The following is a 21,518-nucleotide window of genomic DNA, read 5'->3' as shown; positions in this document are numbered from 1 at the left end:
CGACCCACCAGGTCTTCCTGCCCCTCGGTCTACCTGACCTACTAGGACTTCCTGCCCCTCGGTCTACCCGACCTACTAGGACTTCCTTACCTAGCCGCAACTAGGACTTTCTGCCCCTCGGTCCACCCGACCTACTAGGACTTCCTGCCTGGTGTCTGGTCCTCTTGATCCGAACATAGGAGCCCCCACTTTCTTTGTTCGAGGTCAATATTGTACTCACATGATTCAATTAGACCATAGCTCTTGTGCACAGTCGGCAGTTAAACCTTCTGGCAGTCCGGGCTCTGATACCAATTGTAGGATCGAAAAGAATTTAGATATCTCCACAATTGCATGATATTGTCCACTTTGGGCCTAAGCCCTCATGGTTTTGCTCTTGGGCTCTACCCAAAAGGCCTCATGCCAATGGAGATATCTTTCTCTTATAAACCCATGATCTTTTCCATGTGTTTTCAATGTGGGACTATGTTTGCAACCTTGCAACCCCAACAAGAAAGATATTCACCAGGAGAAAGAAGAATTTCAGTAAAAAGGACCTGCAGAAGATCAACTCCACCATCAACTCTAACAACAAGAATGTGACCTACTTTGGGTGTAACAAAAAGGGGCACTTCAAGACTGACTGTCCGAATCTGAAGAAGAAGAAGAAGACCCTCAAAGCGACGTGGGGCGAATCGTCCGGAGATGAATCAGACGGCGGAGAACCGAAGCACTCCAACTACCTCGCGTTGATGGCTTACGAAACAGAATCAGAGAACGAATCGGAAGACAGGTCCGAACTCGAATCAAGCCATGAGTTCGTAATCATTTCCGAAGGTTCCGATGAGCTATATTTTCATTTAAGCAAAATATTTTTTAAAATTATTGCATGTTTAAATAAGAAATTAACTAACTCTGAAAATTGCATAAATGAATTAACAAAAGAAAATTACAAACTTAATGAACAATTAAAATCAAGTTCAACAACTGAACCAATTGAAGCTAAAATTCCAACTCAAGTTGCCAAACTTGAGGAGGGCAATCTCAGACTGAAAAATGAAATAATTGAACTAAAAGAATTACTACAAAAATTCATAACTAGATCCAAGTATCTCGACATGATACTTGGGTCACAAAGAGTTGTGTACAACAAGTCTGGACTCGGATACAAGTCCAGCTCAACCAACAAATCCTTTATATCATTAGTTAAACAAAATAAGACTCAAACTAAGCTTGGGTTCCAAAAACATACTTAACCACGCAAGTAGGAATCAACCAATATTATGTACCTGAAAATGAGATCCACTATATAAAATCAAATCCAACTAAAACATTAAATACAAATAAATCTACAAAACTAAATTCTGAAATTAAAAATAAAATAAAATCAAACAAATTTAATTACCATCAAGTCCACTATAATTACTAAAGTAATCAATACAAATCCAAACTTGAAACTCAAGCTCAATAATTCAGGGGGAGACTCTAAATTAGTTGGCACCTCCAAAAGAATAACTTACCCGATAGGGTAATTTGGACTAACTAAAATAGGGACAATAGTTTAACTTGACAAATATACTGATGAAGTTTTGGATGATAGTAGGTTAGAAAAACTATGTCTATGCATGTCTAGGAAGATATGACTTAGACCTAGTATATTTAGCTTAGTAGAACTAACTGAAGCTATCCTTACGGATCCTAATTAGTTAGACCAAGACTTTGTACTAAGTTCAATGGATAAGACTATTTAGAAAATCTCGAAGGTATGGTTACTCTAATGATGTCTAGGTGACTCATCATAGCCCAAAAGTTTATCCAAAGAATGTATGTTTGTTGAACCCAAAGCTAAACCTGAATCTAACATAAAGTTAAACCAAACTTTGAAATTAAACATAATTCATCTCACAAAATTATAACATTCCCTAATTGAAAACATAGATCGGGTGAGATGACTAAAGAATTAAAAAAATAAAAATTAAATTTAAAATTAAATTTAAAATTAAAATTTTAAACTTAAAATTAAAAATTAAAAATTAAATTTAAAACTTAAAATAAAAAATTCAATTTAAAATTAAATTAAAACTTGAAATTTTAACTTAAAATTAAAAATTAAATTTAAAAATTAAAAATTTATCTAAAAATTTAAAATTTAATCTAAACTTAAAAATTTAAACTTAAAATTTAAAATTAAATTAAAACTTAAATTAAAAATTAAAAATTAAATTTAAACTTAAACATTTAAACTTAAAATTTAAAAAATAAAAATTCAAAATTAAATTTAAACTTAAAATTTAAAATTAAATTTAAACTTAAAAATTTAACTTAAAATTAAAACTTAAATTTAAACTTAAAATTAAAATTTTAAAATTTAAAATTACATTTAAACTTAAAATTAAAAATTAAATTTAAAATTAAAATTAAACTAATTTTTAATTTAAACTTAAATATAAACATAAAAAATTTAAGCTTAAAATTAAAATTAAAAAATTAAATTTAAACTTAAAATTAAAAAATAAAAATTTAAAATTTAATTTAAACTTGAAATTTTAACTTAAAATTAAAAAGTAAAAAATTAAATTTAAACATAAAATTTAACTTGAAATTTAAAATTATAATTAAAATGAAAACTAAAAATTAAATAAAAATTAACATTAAAATTTAAAATGAAATTCAATATTAAAATTGAAAATTAAAATTGAAAATTAAATTTTAAATTGAAATTGGAAATTAAATTACAAAAAATTAAAATGAAAACTAAAACTGAAATTAAATTTTTAAAATTAAATTCAAAATTAAAATTGAAAATTGAAAATTTAAAATTTAATTTTTAAAATTTAAATTAAAAATTAAATTAAATATTAAAATAAAATTAAAAATTAAAAACTTAAATTAAAATAAAATTTAAATTAAACTGAAAATTAAAATTAAAAAAAATAAATTTAAAATTTAAACTTAAAAAAAAAGGTGCCTCTCGAAAGCGTCCTCAGGAGAGGCGGGAAAAATCCTGCCTAAGTGGTGGAAGGCGCCTTCAACTGCTTAAAGGTGTCCTCCATAACCTATGGAAGGCGCCTTCCATTAAGCTTGAAGGTGCCTTCAAACAGTATTTTCTAACGAACAGAACATCTTCTGTTCGCCATCTCGGACGTGACAAGACACCTTCCAGCCACAATTTCTCAATGTTTTCATCCCTAACATCTCAAAATTCCTCCTAGGTATAACCTCAACTTAGTTTATGTAATATACCAAAAATATAGCTAAGGATTTAAAATAATTAAAGGTTGAGATAATTAAATTATTTCAAGAGAAATAAATATATTTTCATGAATAATATATCAGGAAGTAAGTTTATGGGAATTTAGGAAATTTACTAGAATTTTCCTGGATTTTAAATGAGATGTTTTAGATTTTATGTAGATAAACGGGTAGGATTTAAAGCTTGTTTAGAATACCTAATTAAAATGAGAGTTAATTAGATATATAAACCAAAGTTACGTTAATCAAAACCTAGGTTTTGATTTCCTTCGTCATCGCCTCCTCGCGCGTGACAGCGTCCTCCGTCGCCCTCTGCCCGCCTGACCGCAGGCACCGCTTTGCCGACCATGAGAGAAGCTGACACCAGCGCTGCCTTGCCCTCCTTCCTCGACTCCTCCTTTGGTCGCCGCCTAATCCAAGTAGCCCGCCCACTACTTGTTGGATCGAGACGCGCTAGAGGGGGGGTGAATAGCGCTCGTGGCTATAATCGTTCGATTATCGGAATCGTAAAACGTAAGAGTTAATGCAGCGGAATAAAATAACACAGAGAGACAAGGGGATTTTACTTCGTTCGGAGCCTGTGACGACTCCTACTCGAAGGCCCGCGATCCTTGATCGCTTTCCGTGGGCAACAACTATAAGCTCGACAATAGTACAAGTATTACAGTTAAGTATTAAGAAGAATACAGTTATACCGACGACAATATCGTAATCTGAAGATTCAGAGCTCCGGGTCGTCGATGTCTCGCAACAGCACTTTGGAATCGTATCGTGAGCAGCTTGTAGCAGTAAGATCACTTCAAAGATGTTATTTGAAGCTGCTGGTCGAGACCCGTTATAAAGGGGGTTCAAGGCGCCTTATACTGTTCACCAAGGCGCCTTGAACGTGTTAGGACCAAAAGTAGCTAGAGGGGGGGGGGGTGAATAGCTCGTCGCGTTCGCTCGTTGCTCGGCGTTGCTTGTTCCTTCAAAGATGTGCAGCGGAAAATACAGAAACAAATACAACAACGCTAACACGGTTGGTTTACTTGGTATCCACCTCACAAGAGGTGACTAGTCCAAGGATCCACACCACGCACGCACCCTCCACTATGAAAACACTCCTTTTCGGTAACTACCGAGGGCGGAGAAACCCTACAAGACTCTCAGTACAAGAAGAAAGGAAAGGGAACAAAATACAAGCGCAAAGCTTACAATGAGTACAGAAACCCTAACCCTAGCTTCTCTTCTTGCCTTGGATCCGCCTCTTGACTTGGAAAGCTTCCAAGATCCTTCAAGAACTGGCGATCTGATCTTTGAGAGCGCTGTGGAGGAGCTGGTGAGTATCTGAGATGAAAACCGTGAAGAACATGCTGCAGCCAACACACGCCTGCAGCTCAAATACGACGCAACGGTCGGATCCCGATCGATTCGAATATTCCCAATCGATCGGGGAGGCTTTGGATCGATCCACGGATCGATCCAGAGCGCCTCTGTGCTCTGGAAAAGCGCCTGGATCGATCCACGGATCGATCCAGCGCTTATTGCGCGAAGCAGCCGCGTCCCAATCGATCCACTGATCGATTGGGACCTCTGGATCGATCCACGGATCGATCCAGAGGCTCTCTGTTCGCTGGGACAGGTCTGGATCGATCCACTGATCGATCCAGAGCCTGGATCGATCCACTGATCGATCCAGCACTTGATTTTTGTCCAAAACCAAATCCCAAACCTCCCAAACCAACATCCGGTCAACCTTGACCTGTTGGTATGTCATGCCTAGCATCTAGTCACTCCCTTGACCTGCTAGGACTCCCTTACCAAGTGTCCGGTCAATCCCTTTGACCCACTTGGACTTTTCTCTGTGCCAAGTATCCGGTCAATCCCTTTGACCTACTTGGACTTTTCTTTCATGCCAAGTATCCAGTCAATCCTTTGACCTACTTGGACTTCCCAGCACCAGATGTCCGATCATCCTTGATCCATCCGGATTTTCCTTGCCCGGCTTCACTCACGGGACTTTCACCTTCACTCACCAGGATTTCCATCTGCCTAGCTTCACTCACTAGGACTTTCACCTGGCTTCACTCACCAGGATTTCCATCTGCCTAGCTTCACTCACTAGGACTTCCTTCTGCCTGGCTTCACTCACCAGGACTTTTCTTCTGCCTGGCTTCACTCACCAGGACTTCCATCTGCCTAGCTTCACTCACTAGGTCTTTCATTTTGCCTAACATCCCAGTTAGGACTTCCCAGTCAAGTATCCGGTCAACCTTGACCTACTTGACTCTTCTACAATCAATATCTTATTGTCAAACATCTAAACCCAAACCAAGACTCAGCTTGGTCACCCAGGTCAACCTTGACCTGAGGGATATTGCACCAACAATCTCCCCCTTTTTGATGTTTGACAATACCACAATAACACTTACAATCCCATATGTAAGTTAGACTAATCCCATAGCCTCCTTCTTCATGCCACTAGGTAATGAAAGCATAAATTAAGCTCTTCATTCTCCCCCTAAGAGGGCAAACTCCCTCTAGGTAATGAAAGCCTAACTTACTCCCTTTCATGAGTCCTTTCATTCTCCCCCTATGACCTTCCCATAGGTAATGAAGGCCTAAGCTTAACCATACATTCTCCCCCTATTGGCACACATCAACCCATCGTTGGACACACATCAACCTATGCTCCAATTCTGGGCACACTTCAACAAATCCATTTGTTGAAGACTCTCCCCCTGAAGAGTTGCTCATCGTTGTTCACAACATCACTCGTTGTGATCAACATGATAATGAAGGTCCCATATCCTTCATTTATCCTTAACTTCTCCCTCAATGTAGACAACTACCCAACCTTGAGCATTATCTACCACTTGAGTGTCCACTTGAAATAATGAGGATATCCACTCCCCATTTCAAGTTTAAATGCTCAACCTTGAGCAAGTTCACAACAGAAGGTTAACCACCTTCCAAGGTTCATGAAAAATAATTTTCATGTCTTTAAAGAGTCCCTCCCCCTAAAGACATGGTGGTAACTTCTGTCATTGCACCAACAATGACTTGGAATCCCTAAAACATTAGGAAACCCAAATTTAGAAGTTTTGAGGTTTAAATGTTCAATATTTGAAACAACCTCAACCTAAACTTTGACTTAGTCTTCGTTAACCAATCCATCCTTGTTTTCAACATGAAAACACCCTTTGTATATATACAAATGTATTTTAGGGGTTTGGAATGGTTACCTAGACTAAAATAGGTTCAAAGATGCTGAAATCAGGCCTTCCCAGCCAAAATCAGCAACTTGGATCGATTGGAGTTGGGTTCCAATCGATTGAACCTTTCTGAATCGATCCACTGATCGATTCAGACTCCCTGGATCGATCGGCTGATCGATCCAGCGAGCTTCTGCTCGCGGGAATTGCCGTTTGAATCGATCCACGGATCGATTCAGGAACTCCAATCGATCCATGGATCGATCGGAGCTCTGATAGTTGCTGAAATTCCATTTCAGTCAACTTCAGAAACCCCTAGAAAATTCTACAAAAATCCAAAAATTATGAAATTTCGTGTAGACATTATTTAGGGCGTTTACTATTACGGAAAAATAGTTTTCTATGAAAATACTTCATATTTTCAAAGATTGACACAAACTTGAAAACTTGCAAAAACTTTAGTATTTTTCTTCAAGTTTGTGTCTAACTATTCAATGGTGATTACTATCAAAAGATAGCCTTCACCAAGGTTTTCCAAAAACATTTTAAAAACATTTTCAAAACCAATATCCCATCATGTTCCTTGGGCATAATGCACATGACTTGTACATTAGCTTTCCCAATGATGGGAAAACACATAACTATGTGTTTTGATGAACCTAAAACTCAAAAGAATGTACTAAATCAATATCTTGAGTTTTGTTCATCTTCCTAACATCTCACTTGTATCTATTGTGGACAAAACACATACAAGTCATCTTAGAGGTCTTTGTGAGATGTAAAATTTGGTTTTGCCCTATTCAAGGGATCATGCATATCTATCTAGGCATTTTAGAGATATTAGACATCCACCCAGGATGTCACTTGTTAATAAGTGTCGTTAAATGTCATTCGTCCTTAATTTCAAGGAATTTAAACTTAATGCATGATTATGTTATGGCATACATCAAAAGAAAATAATGTTCAAAAGAAAATATCCTATTACTACATGATGTATGAATGTCATGACATGGTATTTTTGGATTTATTATAATAAAACATGAATGCAAGACTAGACATGATGTCATGGCATATGATGGGCAAACAATCATGGCAAGATTTAGCATAAATAAAATATACCTAGATTAACTATCTAAGTATCCTTAAAGTCTTAGCTAAACTTACAACTTAAACCTAGATTGCCCTAAAGTGCTTCAAGAAAATGTCAAAGCCTAAGTTTGCATTTCTTATTCCCTTGATTAATTTATGCCAATTAAAATTAAGCATATTCCTCAAATGTTGGCATATTCCATTTTTCCACAAGAGTAGCACTTTTAAATTAAGGCTCGGATTGCCTTAAATTGCCTAAGAACATACCAAAATCCCAACTTGATAGTTCTTACGAATTTCCCAATATGTGTCATTTAAGATTAAAATCAATTCTTCCACCATTAGGCACATTTTACTCTTTCAAGGAGTAAATAATAATTCCATTTCATTTTCAAAGGTTAACTAAAACCTTGAAAATGCTCCTTGAGTGTCAATTTCCTCAAAGTTGGGTTAACTACCCTTCTAATCGGAGTTGACACTCTCTAACCCATTTATGGGGTAGAGAAGATGCTCCTAGGAACCCAACACCTATTGGTGCTCCTTGGATGCTCTAGGTACTCACTAGGGATAACTTCCCTAGATACCTTCCTAGTGACCTTGTTGGGCTTCTTAGAAGCCTTGGTCACATTTTCTAGGTCAACTCTAGGGATAACCTCCCTTGTGACCTTGTTTGTGACTTTCTTAGACTTCTTAGAAGTCTTAGTCACATTTATTGCAAAAATACTCTTAGGGATAACTTCCCTAGTATTTTTGGCTTGACCACTAGACCTAGGGTTTGTTCCATAACTATATGGAACTCTATGGTAAGAGGGCACATCCTTCTTAGCCTTTGGTTTGTATCCCAAACCTCTATGGCCATTGGATGGCTTTTGTACCCCTAAACCTAGGTTATGCTCTTTTTGCCCTAATAGGATATTTTCCATCCTTTTTAGGGTCTTTTCCATTTTATCAAGTCTTGACCTCAAGACTTGATTTTCTCTCACTAAGTCCTTAGTATTTGACCCATGAGCATTTTTGTTTCTAGGCTTGTATCTAAAATCTTTAAAGTTATTGCCCAAGTGTCTATCTACCTTCCTAACCTTAGGTTGGGTAGTTTTGGCATGTAGGGCCACATGTTTTTCCTTAAAGCCCTCATGCTTTCTATTCTTATGGTAAATTGCATTAAAATGATAAAAGTTAGAACTATCATGCTTTTTACCATAATGTAAAGGGGTAGGCTCAATAAATGTTACCTTCTTCTTTACCTTGGAGGCTCCCCCTTGACGAATGCCTCCTTGAGCCTTGACCATCTTCTTCCCCTTGGGGCATTGACTTCGGTAATGCCCCTTTTGATTGCAAGAGAAGCATATAATATGCTCCTTGCTCTTCTTTGTGTTGGGGATGATCTCCTTGGGCTTCGCCTTGCCCTTTTGTGCCACTTGGCCCTTCTTCTTCGCCAATTTAGGGCACTTGCTCTTGTAGTGCCCATGTTCCCTACACTCAAAGCATATAATATGTTTTTTATTTTTAATTGAAATATTTATACCTTTGCTTGTAGGGGTGGCATCTTTCCCTTTGGATCCGGAGGTAGAAGCTTCCTCTTGATCCGATCTTGATTCCCCTCCATTTGATTTTTCTTGACTCGTAGAGGTAGAAGCTTCTTTAATCTCTTCATCTCTTGGCCCGGATGTAGAAGCTTCTCCTTCTTCTTGATTCGGTGTCACCAAGGATTGCTCCCCCTCAATCCTAGAGGTGGAGGCTTCATCATCTTGAATATGAAACAAGGAGTATGCTCCCTCCTTGTTCCCTTCGTTGCATTCCCTTGAAGATGAAGCTTCTTCTTGAACTTCTTCTTCGGAGGTTGAGCATCTCTCAACCTCAGAGTCCTCCTCTTGGTCTTGATCCATGAGTCGCCCTCTTTGGATTCTCCTTGATCTGGTACAATGGAGGGGATCTCATGAATTCTTGCCAATTTGCTCCAAAACTCCTTGGCATCTTCAAACTCTCCAATTTGTTCCAAGATGTTGCTTGGCAATAAATTGACCAAAAGCTTGGTCACTTTGTCATTGGCCTCACATCTTTAGATTTGGTCTTTGCTCCACTTGCTCCTTTTGAGTACTTTGCCCTTGGAATTTGTGGGAGCTTCAAAACCTTCCATGAGAGCAAACCATTGCTCTATCTCCATCATAAGAAAATTTTCGATTCTTGATTTCCAAGAATCGAAGCTTGTAGATGAATATGGTGGAGCCACCCTTGTGTCAAATCCAAGTCCATCTTGGAATTGCATCTTGAAGTTGAGCTTGATAAAATCTTGAACTTGAAGAATTTGCTCCAACTTCTTTACCCCTCTAGCTTTTCTTGTTTTGCTTGACCCTTCCGGCGATGATTCCGGTGAAGAGCGGCCTTGCTCTGATACCACTTGTTAGGACCAAAAGTAGCTAGAGGGGGGGTGAATAGCTCGTCGCTGCTCGCTGCTCGCTGCTTGTTCCTTCAAAGATGTGCAGCGGAAAATACAGAAACAAATACAACAACGCTAACACGGTTGGTTTACTTGGTATCCACCTCACAAGAGGTGACTAGTCTAAGGATCCACACCACGCACGCACCCTCCACTATGAAAACACTCCTTTTCGGTAACTACCGAGGGCGGAGAAACCCTACAAGACTCTCAGTACAAGAAGAAAGGAAAGGGAACAAAATACAAGCGCAAAGCTTACAATGAGTACAGAAACCCTAACCCTAGCTTCTCTTCTTGCCTTGGATCCGCCTCTTGACTTGGAAAGCTTCCAAGATCCTTCAAGAATTGGCGATCTGATCTTTGAGAGCGCTGTGGAGGAGCTGGTGAGTATCTGAGATGAAAACCGTGAAGAACATGCTGCAGCCAACGCACGCCTGCAGCTCAAATACGACGCAACGGTCGGATCCCGATCGATTCGAATATTCCCAATCGATCGGGGAGGCTTTGGATCGATCCACGGATCGATCCAGAGCGTCTGATCTCGGAAGCGCTCGATCGATCCACGGATCGATCCGCTTATTGCGCTGGCAGTCAAGGCCCCAATCGATCCATCGATCGATTGGGACCTCTCGATCGATCCACGGATCGATCCGGAGGCTCTCGCCGACAGTCTAGATCGATCCATCGACGATTCAGAGCCTGGATCGATCCACTGATCGATCCAGCACTTGATTTTTGTCCAAAACCAAATCCCAAACCTCCCAAACCAACATCCGGTCAACCTTGACCTGTTGGTATGTCATGCCTAGCATCTAGTCACTCCCTTGACCTGCTAGGACTCCCTTACCAAGTGTCCGGTCAATCCCTTTGACCCACTTGGACTTTTCTCTGTGCCAAGTATCCGGTCAATCCCTTTGACCTACTTGGACTTTTCTCTGTGCCAAGTATCCGGTCAATCCTTTGACCTACTTGGACTTCCTAATACCAGATGTCCGATCATCCTTGATCCATCTGGATTTTCCCTTGCCTGGCTTCACTCACCAGGACTTTCACCTGGCTTCACTCACCAGGATTTCCATCTGCCTAGCTTCACTCACTAGGACTTTCACCTGGCTTCACTCACCAGGATTTCCATCTGCCTAGCTTCACTCACTAGGACTTCCTTCTGCCTGGCTTCACTCACCAGGACTTTTCTTTTGCCTGGCTTCACTCACCAGGACTTCCATCTGCCTAGCTTCACTCACTAGGTCTTTCATTTTGCCTAACATCCCAGTTAGGACTTCCCAGTCAAGTATCCGGTCAACCTTGACCTACTTGACTCTTCTACAATCAATATCTTATTGTCAAACATCTAAACCCAAACCAAGACTCAGCTTGGTCACCCAGGTCAACCTTGACCTGAGGGATATTGCACCAACAGAACGAGCCGAGTCACCCGCGTGGATCAGCACGGACCTGGTCGAACTCTATCTGGTTCAAGGCGCCTTCAGCCTATCCAAGGCGCCTTCAACCTCCGGTCCAAGGCGCCTTGAACTCCATTCAAGGCGCCTCCAGTCTGCTGCGCTGGCCTTTTCCTGGCTCGCACCCGAGGCGCCTCCAAGCTCCATGGAGGCGTAACTTGCCCCTTTGTTCCTGCAAAATGTGTTAGTCCTAAACACATACCCTGCAAAACAAAGTTAGCACAGAAACATAATGAATGATAGTAATAAAAGTTTTGACAGCATTCGAACTGTCCGGGTCTGACTTCAGGTTTCCAACCGGAAACCCTAGGTCGACCCGACGCCTACTGTTCCCTCTACGGGGAACGCGTCCTCACCTACTCCACTCAGGAGATTTACCTGTTGCCAGTACGATCCTCCAGATCGACTGGACTTTTGCTCGGCACTCGACGCTTCCGGACTTTCTGCTGGACATCCGCTTCCCGGCTAGTCCAGACTTTCACCTGGTTCGCGACACCAGGACTTTTCACCTAGGGTTACCACCCCCTAGGACTTTTGCCTGAAGCAATCGACCTGCCAAGACTTCCCGCATAGGGTTACCACCCCCTATGACCTAGGGTTACCACCCCCTAGGGTTTTTACCTTGCCTAACCGCAGTTAGGACTTTCCTGAAACACTCAGTAAAAGCTGTCAGATAACAAAGCACCTTAACTTTGAATCCTTTGCCATTATCAAAACTTAGGTTCGATCGTCGGATGCTTCCCGCACCAACACTACTATGCTCGCTGCCGCCGCGAGCAACAGCGATGTGGCGCTACCTTCTTTTTTCCCCCACGCCGAGCAGGATGACGATGGTCGTCCCCTCCCCTCCACGAGTAGCACGCGCCATCCCTTCATGAGCAACGATGATACTATACGTTCTACCCGACGCCGAGCTATTGGTACCCCAAGGTAGTTTTGATGTGATCAAGCAACTTAGGTTAGGTCATATTATATTTAACCCTGTGTCTAAGTGTGCAGGAACTTAGGAGCACAGGATGTCAAGCAAAAGATGCAGCTAGTAAGAAGGACGACATGGGAAAGAGCCAACAGGCTTGGTGCATTTGAGGGATGATGTGCTGTAGAAGAGTACACCGGTGGACGAGAAGAGCACGTACGGTGTTTCCGAGGATGAGAAGCCAGGAGCGGACGATTTCTCGAGGAGCAAAAGACGTAGCTAGCAAGAAGGATAATACGGGAGAGAACCGACGGGCTTGGTGCGTCTGAGGGATGAAAAACTGTGGAAGAGTATGCTAGCGGATGAAAATGAAGCACGCGGCGATTCCGAGGGATGAGAAGCCGAAGCAGAAGCTTGCTTGAGAAGGCCGGAATTTGGGTTCGGGTGAGCTATATTCCTAATGGCCGAAATCACCCAAGCGAGCGGAGCTGGAGTGGAAAATCTAGACTGAGGCAAGCGGAGCTGGACCTGGAGGCTTGGAGAGAAATTCAACAAAAGGTTGACTTTCACCTTCGAGGCACCCGGAACCATTCCGGGCGCTTGGAGCAGTCCGGGGTGCCTGGAGCAGTCCGGGGCGCCCGGAACCCTTCCGAGCGCTCGAAACCCAAAATTCGTACCGTTGCATTGGGGATAAAATATTATTCCATTCCAGGCGCCCCGAGCAGGACTATATAAGCAGCCCTGCTCCCAGAAGCTAAGAATAACAAGAAAGATCTAGGCAACACTTGTACACACTTTCTTTTCTAGCTTTGTCATTTTAAGCTTTCATTGTTGTAAAGAGGCTTCTCCGCCTGAATGAAAAATTAGTGCAATTTCATCTGTCTTGGATTAACAACCTCCCCGGTTGTAACCAAGTAAACCTGTTGTGCCTCTATCTTTTAGTTTATTATTCATTTTATATTTATGCAAGTGTTATTTTAAGTTATAAGTCTGAGAAAGGTTCTTTTTACTTGATTTGTGCAGGGGATATTCACCCCCCTCTAGCCGGCCGCTAAGGGTCCTAACACGAGCAACAGATGCCAAATCCCACCAGCCACCGCCACGGATTGCAGCCACCACCGGTAGCCAAAGCTGCTCAACTAGGCCACCACCGGCCATTCGTGCCACCCCCGACCGCTGGAGCTGCCGCCGGAGAAGAAGAACGGGTACAAGTAAATCTAATTAAATTTTACTTGTAATACTTAGATTAACTAGTTTAATTAATTGATTAGTTAATTGATGGGTTTATTAATTGATTAGGTTACTGATTAATGGAATTAATGGAGATAAAGATTGATTATATGATTACCCAAATTTTGAATTGATTAGATTATAATCAATTTAAGAAGTTATAAGTTAATGGATTAGAGTAGTTAATCAACTAAGTGATTATAAATCTTGACCACATATTTAAGTGAGTTTATTTTATATAAATCATAGGTGACTAATAGTTGATGTAGGACCGTTGGGAAGGCTAGAAGGGGTTGGTAAATAACCTGTCAATTAAAAACAGACAACCCTTCCTCGAACGATTAAGCTAACACTTGTAAAATGAATTAAGCAGATAAATAGAAGCATAAAAGAAAAGACGAGGCACCAGATGTTTACTTGGTTACAACCGATGTGGTTGTTAATCCAAGGAAGATTAAGCTCAAAAACTCCTTCAGGCGGAGAAGCCTCTTACAGCGTTTAGGCACAGAAAACAGAAGCTTAACTACAACTAAAACATACAAGTGTTTGGAAATAGAATAATCGTGATTGTTGAAAAGCTTCTGGACCAAGGCTATATTTATAGCCTTGGTCGGGGTGCCTGGATGGGTTCCGGGCGCCCTGGGGGGGATAAAATTTATCCCCCAACGGTTGGATCGAGTCAAAGCTTGATCCTGTGAAAAAGTCCCTTCCGGGCGCCCCGGACAGCTCCGGGCGCCCCGGAGCCAAAAGTCAACCCAGTTGACTTTTGGTCCGTGCTCTCTTCTCTGGTTCAGCTCGCCTCTGGTCCGGGTCTTTCTGCTCCGGCTCCGCTTGCTTGGGTGATCTCTGACATCCGGAATAGGGCTCACCCAAACCCATCTTCCGGTCTTCTCGAGCGTGCTTCCCTCCGGCTTCTCGTCTCTCGGAATTACCGCGTGTCCCTTCTCGTCCACCAGCGTACTCATCCGCAGACTTCGTCCCTCGGTCGCAACCCGTGCCGACCTTCGCGCTAGCTGCGTCTCTTGCTCCCCGAGCAATCTTCCGCTCCGGCTTTCGTACCTCGGAACCACCGCGCGCACTTCCTTCTCGTCCGCCGGTGTACTCTTCCGCAGCACCTCGTCCCTCGGACGCACCGCGTGCCGTCCTTCTCGCTAGCTGCGTCTTCCGCTCGAGTACCTGTGCTTCTAAGCTCCTGCACACTTAGACACAAGGTTAAATACAACGCAGGACCTAACTTAACTTGTTGATCACACCAAAACAACCTTGGGGTTCCAACAATCTCCCCCCTTTTGGTGTGATCAACCCAAGTTAAGCTAGGGTCAACACAGATATAAAATAAAATTAAGTCAATTAACTTAATTTGCAATTTAAGTGCAAAAGGGTAGAAAAAATTAGATTTCAAAAAAAAAAAATTTAATTTTCAATATTTCTACCTCCCCCTAGACTTTTACTTTCTCTTCTCCCCCTTTGATCACAATAAAAATGGGGTTTAAAAAAAACAATCTAAGGGTTAAAGACTTAGAAAAAAATATCTCTAAATCAAATCAAAAAAATTTCTAAGTCATTAAGAGCAATTTCGAGAATCTTTGAAAATTTTGCAATAATTTTCACAAAAAAAATCATTCTAAGCCCAAATATTTATGCAAGAAAATTTATCAGAATTGATAACGTACAAAAAATTTCTTTGCATTTATTTAATTGTTGTTCTAATGCTCTTTATCAACAGGATTTAAATTTTCATTTTAATTTATCAAAACTTCTTAAATCACACTGTTTCAAATTTAAAGCCACAAATATTAAACATGCAACAATTTGTATCATGTTAATTTCTATTATTTTTTGAATTTCAACTTCACAAAAATATTCAAATAGCATAAATTCTAACTTGATAAAATTCCTCAATAATATAAAAAAATCTTTCGGCAATGTGCAAAATTCGTTTGAAAGAATTTTTTCTAATTTGCCAGAAATTTTTAACAATAAGAATTTGCAGGAATCTTTTAATAATAGATTTCTTAATCCGAAAATATTTTTCGATGAATCAATTTCTAATTCATAAAACTTTTTCAATAAAGTAATTTGTAATTCCAAATTTTTAGGACCAGAAAAAGTTTTCGATAATATTTCTAAGTTGCATAATTCTTTCGAAAAACTTCTTTGTGATTCACAAAAGTTTTTTAGCAAAGTTTCCAACTTGCAAAATTCTTTTGTTAAGATATTTTGAAATTCGAAGAACTCTTTCGATAATATTTCAAATTTGCAGGATAAGTTTGACAATTGATTTTCTAATATAAAAAACTCTTTCGATGATTCGCAAAAATTTTCAGGCAATTCTTCGATTGAATCATTCAATTGATCAGAGGTTCGAGTCCATACCTGACTTACCTTGTCAGTAATTGATTCTCCCCCTATCGAGTTGCTTTCTTCCGAAGATTCTCCCCCTTCATCGATCTCGGGATGTACTTCGGCTGTTGTAGTACTTACCTCGATTTCGGACTCTTCTGTCGGTGGCTCGGTGTCTATTGAGGTGTCAGCATCTGAAGGTTCTTCGTAGAGCTGCAAGAACTTTTCCCAAAGTTCTTTTGCGCTTTCATAATCTGCGACTTTTTTGAAATCTTCCTTTGGTATTACATTCAGAAGATAATATTTTGCCCGCCCATTTGCCATAGACTCCTCACGTTGCTTTTCGTTCCAGAGGCGTAGATCGAGTCCTTCTCCGTTCGTGTTCTTTGGTTCTTCATAACCAAATTTCATTATTAAAGAAATACCAGAATCTGAGTTAAGGTATACCTCCATGTTTTGTTTCCAGATGGAAAACTCCCCCTCGAATGCAGGTGGGTAGTTGCTAGCTCCGGCCATCGTTTTTGTTGCGTCAGACGGCGGTTAGTCCTTCTGAGGCGTACTTGGCTCTGATACCACTTGTTGGACCGTTGGGCCGGTTAGAAGAGTTGGTAAATAACCTGTCAATTAAAAACAAACAACCCTTCCTCGAACGATTAAGCTAACACTTGTAAAATGAATTAAGCAGATAAATAAAAGCATAAAAGAAAAGACGAGGCACCAGATGTTTACTTGGTTACAACCGATGTGGTTGTTAATCCAAGGAAGATTAAGCTCAAAAACTCCTTCAGGCGGAGAAGCCTCTTACAGCGTTTAGGCACAGAAAACAGAAGCTTAACTACAACTAAAGCATACAAGTGTTTGGAAATAGAATGATCGTGATTGTTGAAAAGCTTCTGGACCAAGGCTATATTTATAGCCTTGGTCGGGGCGCCTGGAAGGGTTCCGGGCGCCCTGGGGGGGATAAAATTTATCCCCCAACGGTTGGATCGAGTCAAAGCTCGATCCTGTGAAAAAGTCACTTCCGGGCGCCCCGGACAGTTCCGGGCGCCCCGGACAGCTCCGGGCGCCCCGGACAGCTCCGGGCGCCCCGGACAGTTCCGGGCGCCCCGGAGCCAAAAGTCAACCCAGTTGACTTTTGGTCCGTGCTCTCTTCTCCGGTTCAGCTCGTCCGGGTCTTCCGCTCCGGCCCGCTTGCTTGGGTGATCTCGACATCCGGAATAGGGCTCACCCAAACCCATCTTCCGGTCTTCTCGAGCGTGCTTCCTCCGGCCTGCCTCTGAATTACCGCGTGTCCTTCTCGTCCACCAACAGACTCATCCGCAGATTGCCCCTCGGTCGCACCCGGCCGACCTTCGCTAGTGCCTCTTGCTCCCCGAGCAATCTTCCGCCCCGGCTTCTCGTCCCCACACGCTTCCTTCTCGTCCGCCGGTGTATTCTTCCGCAGCACCTCGTCCCTCGGACGCACCGCGTGCCGTCCTTCTCGCTAGCTGCGTCTTCCGCTCGAGTACCTGTGCTTCTAAGCTCCTGCACACTTAGACACAAGGTTAAATACAACGCAGGACCTAACTTAACTTGTTGATCACACCAAAACAACCTTGGGGTTCCAACAGTTGATACCTAATCAATTAAATTGATAAGAGGTACTTGAATCGTTGGAGCAAGAGATACTTGAATCATGGATTCATTAATTAGTTGTTAAATGATTTATAGATCTTTAGATCTATTTCGTGTCATATATTTGTAGGACATGAGCTCGAGGTAGACTGTGGACTTGAAGATGATTTGGACACTCTACATTAGAGGAGGGTAGATCTTGCTTATCTTCTTGATAGTTTTGATTATAGTGCATGATTGATTTCTGCCATGTTTTAATTAGGTCGTAGTTACTAGCTTACCTTAAATCTTGCCCCTAAGTTTGATACCTTATTATTTGATATTATTGATAGTTATGCAGTCTTGTTTGTTATCCATGATTATGTTTATATATATGCATGATAGTACCAGACCCTAGTATAGGATGATCATACCATAGTATAGAATATTAAGCATCTGACTAAACATTTGTCTGTTATTTCATACTATGGTGTAGGATATTAAGTATCCTAATGGATACTTATTGTTATTTAGGTCTACAGCTTATGTTTATGAATTTGTATTATAGTATGGTTATATACTTAGGCTCATGCTTGTAGGGCACTGTTATTATAGATAGTATAGTTGTATACTAGTGCGAGGGCATATATGATAGTGAGATTATACTGACTATACTTGATAGAAATCACTCCCTAGCAGAAGGGTAGTGTATTCCACTTGGTTTTCCCCTTTGAATCGGCCCCTAGAATTTCTTGATCTTGATCCCATTATTTATTATATCTAAGATAATTGCACGAAATTAGTGGAGATATTAATGCTAGGTGACTAGTAACTTGGGGACGTGATCATCTATTTTCTGCCTATACATTAGTAGGATTATATCGTAGTATAGGGTACCGAGTATCCTACTAGACCCTTACTTGTTATATAGGCTTATACCTATACATTAGTAAGATTATACCAAAGTGTAGGATTTCAAGGATCCTACTAGACCCTTGGTTATTATACCTTGTCAACCATTGTCTCTCATTTATGATTGAGAGAGTCATCAGCAGCCGTTAGTATATCATGTCTCCCATGCATGGGTGAGAGAGAGAGACATTAATGACCATTGGTATATACCCTGTTTGCCCACGGGATCATCTGTTGTAGAGTGTTTTCCCGCAAACAGTGACTAGTTATTTAGCTTGTCCGCCCACAGGACCATCTGTGGTAAAGCGTTCTTGCACGGATAGTGACTAGTCATTTATCCTGACTGCCCATGGGAGCATCCATGGTAGAGTGTTCTCTCGCAGTCAATGTTTGTTATATATTTGCTATATGTTAGTCACATATTTGTTCGTGTATGTTTGGATATACTGTATGTACTCTCGATTTATTGGTTATTCTTGGTTGAGCAGATTAGTGTTATTAATTATACTTTTGGTTAGCTGGTGATTACGTTAGAACACCTGCATTGGTTAGTAAGTATGTTACTTGAGACTACATCCTTTGATCTCCGACAGTATATCATTCATGCACTATTTTCTTCTACCCACTAAGTGGTTGTGCTCGCTACCCTTTGCTTTTCTCTTGACTTCCAGGTTAGCAGATAGAGGAGGTATTGTGTCACTCAAAGGTCCTGGCTGTTAGTTCTGCTCGAGTTGGATTTATGTTTAGTTGTTTCATTTTATTGTTTCTATTGCTTATAGTTATAGTTATTTCTGTATCGGATTTTGAGTATGTTCACATGTACATGCATACATGCACACGTTATCATTTTGTGACTTGGTGTTGTTATATTACATTGGTTTTTTTTATGTTGGCTTGAATTGGTTTGATATCGTATTTCCTATATTGTCACTAGGGTGTACCGGCCAATTTAGAGGACAAGTATACCCTCGGGGTGTGACAGTTTATCTTGTCAATCTTTAGTTCTTATGTGTTTTTCCTTGTCAATTTATGTTTACATACTTGTATAAAATTAGGAAATGACGACATGTTACCCCTAGGCCTAGTAATACTCCATATATTGATTCTAGATTCCCTACTGAGCAGCTTAGGTTGTCCTTTTTACAACATACATATGTTGCCATGAAATTTAGGTACTTAAGTAGAACCTTTTTTTACTCAATATTATGCCCTTATCACATAGATTATTGAGCACTGCCAGTTAGATAAACTGGTTTACTACAGTCATGGAGTAAATTTCGATTTATATGCTTAATTCTATAACAACTTAGAAAAGATAAATTACCTGACCTACTCCATGAGAGTTGGTGGAAAGAATTTTCACTTTTCCCCCACCTTATTATATAATACTTTAAGACTTCGGAGATCTGCATGCACATTTTTGTGCTACCATGGTAGGGATCTGCCATTTGGTGAGCTCTACTTCCATATTACATTGGATACTATTTATATGTATTTTTTTTAGAGGAGAGACTACTTGACCACCAGATTTGAGCAGACTCTTCAAGCTCTGCGCGCTCCTGAGCGACCCCTATCACCACCTGCTGACGATGATCAGACCTGATCATGTTACATACATTATTATGCATTGTATATAACTTGACTTACTATTTTTAGTCAATTTTTTTCTTTCAGTCTGATTGTTAAAATTAGGAATGTATTTCTTAGACTAAGACCAATATTTTTAAATTATTTTTCAAAAATTTACAAATTCTAGGGTAAAATTTCTTTTCTAATATTTTCTCAAAATTCTCCTATTTTTAGAATTTTCAAAATCAATTTTTACCCCAGTCTAGATCAACTCCATAGAAAGCATGTTCCTATAGATTTAGGACTTAAGCATCTCACCAACACATTAGAGCTACCTTATTTGTGTATTACCAAACTTAGAAAGGGGTGAGATGCATAAGCAGATTTTCTGGACTTAAGATGCTTATATCAGTGCATCAACATAAGTTTGGGCATTAAATATCAAATTCATAGTGATCAGGTCAAGTAATCCAGGTTAGTTAAATAGTAACTGGATAAAAAGACTTAACTTGACTAACCAAGTAAATACTGCTATCTTCTGATAGTTAGTTAGTAACTAACGGTTAGATAGTCAAAAACAATTTATAGTTGATTAGATTAATTTGAAATAATGTTAGATTCAGGGGGAAGATATTTAAAAATAATTTTCAAATCTTTGCTTTGAATAGATATTTCTCAAAAATATTTTTTAAATATTTCTAAAAAGATGTTTTTAGAAACCACACCTATACTTTTCAAAGTTTGACACATTTTGAAATATCCAATATTTTGACGGGTTGTGAAAACTAACTACTTTAATTTTTGTAAAACGACTTTTTCCTTGAAAATTTTCTTAATTTTTTTTTATTAAAGCTAGTACACGTTGAAAATTATCTCTTTAAAAAATCTCCTTAAAAACTCCCTCAAGTAATCCTGAGAATTATCTGTTGGGGTTGCAAGGTTACAAATATAGTCCCATATTAAAAACACATGGGAAAGATCATGGGTTTATAAGAGAAAAGATATCTCCATTGGCATGAGGCCTTTTGGGGAAAGCCCAAGAGCAAAACCATGAGGGCTTAGGCCCAAAGTGGACAATATCATGCAATTGTGGAGATATCTAAATTCTTTTCGATCCTACATTATCTAGTTATCAAAGTTTTTTTTGATTACTTTACTTAGCCTATTTTTTTCCTAGTTGTCTATTCATGTTTTTGATAAATGAGAAAAGCGGAGGGTTAAGGATTAAGTTGATAAACACTAAAATTTTGAAATGCCGAAATTCAAATAAATTTGAATAACTTAAATATCATTTGTCTATTTATGCTTGTATTTTTTTTCCTAACTTAACACAAGTTGGCATTGCATCAAAAAGTAGTAGATTGTTGGTACAGTTTGCACTAATGGTCTAACTTGGGTTTTGATGAATGACAAGTAAGTTAAGTTAGGTTCTGTTGTGATCTAACTACATGATTAAGTGTGTAGTATGAAGTCCAGATAGGTCGACAGGCCGACCGGATATCTGGTAAAAAAACCCAGCTAGGTCAACGGGTCGACCGAATAGG

The sequence above is a fragment of the Zingiber officinale genome, chromosome 5A, assembly GCF_018446385.1.
Source record: "Zingiber officinale cultivar Zhangliang chromosome 5A, Zo_v1.1, whole genome shotgun sequence".
Taxonomy (NCBI): Eukaryota; Viridiplantae; Streptophyta; class Magnoliopsida; order Zingiberales; family Zingiberaceae; genus Zingiber; species Zingiber officinale.
This window is presented reverse-complemented; position numbering follows the sequence as displayed.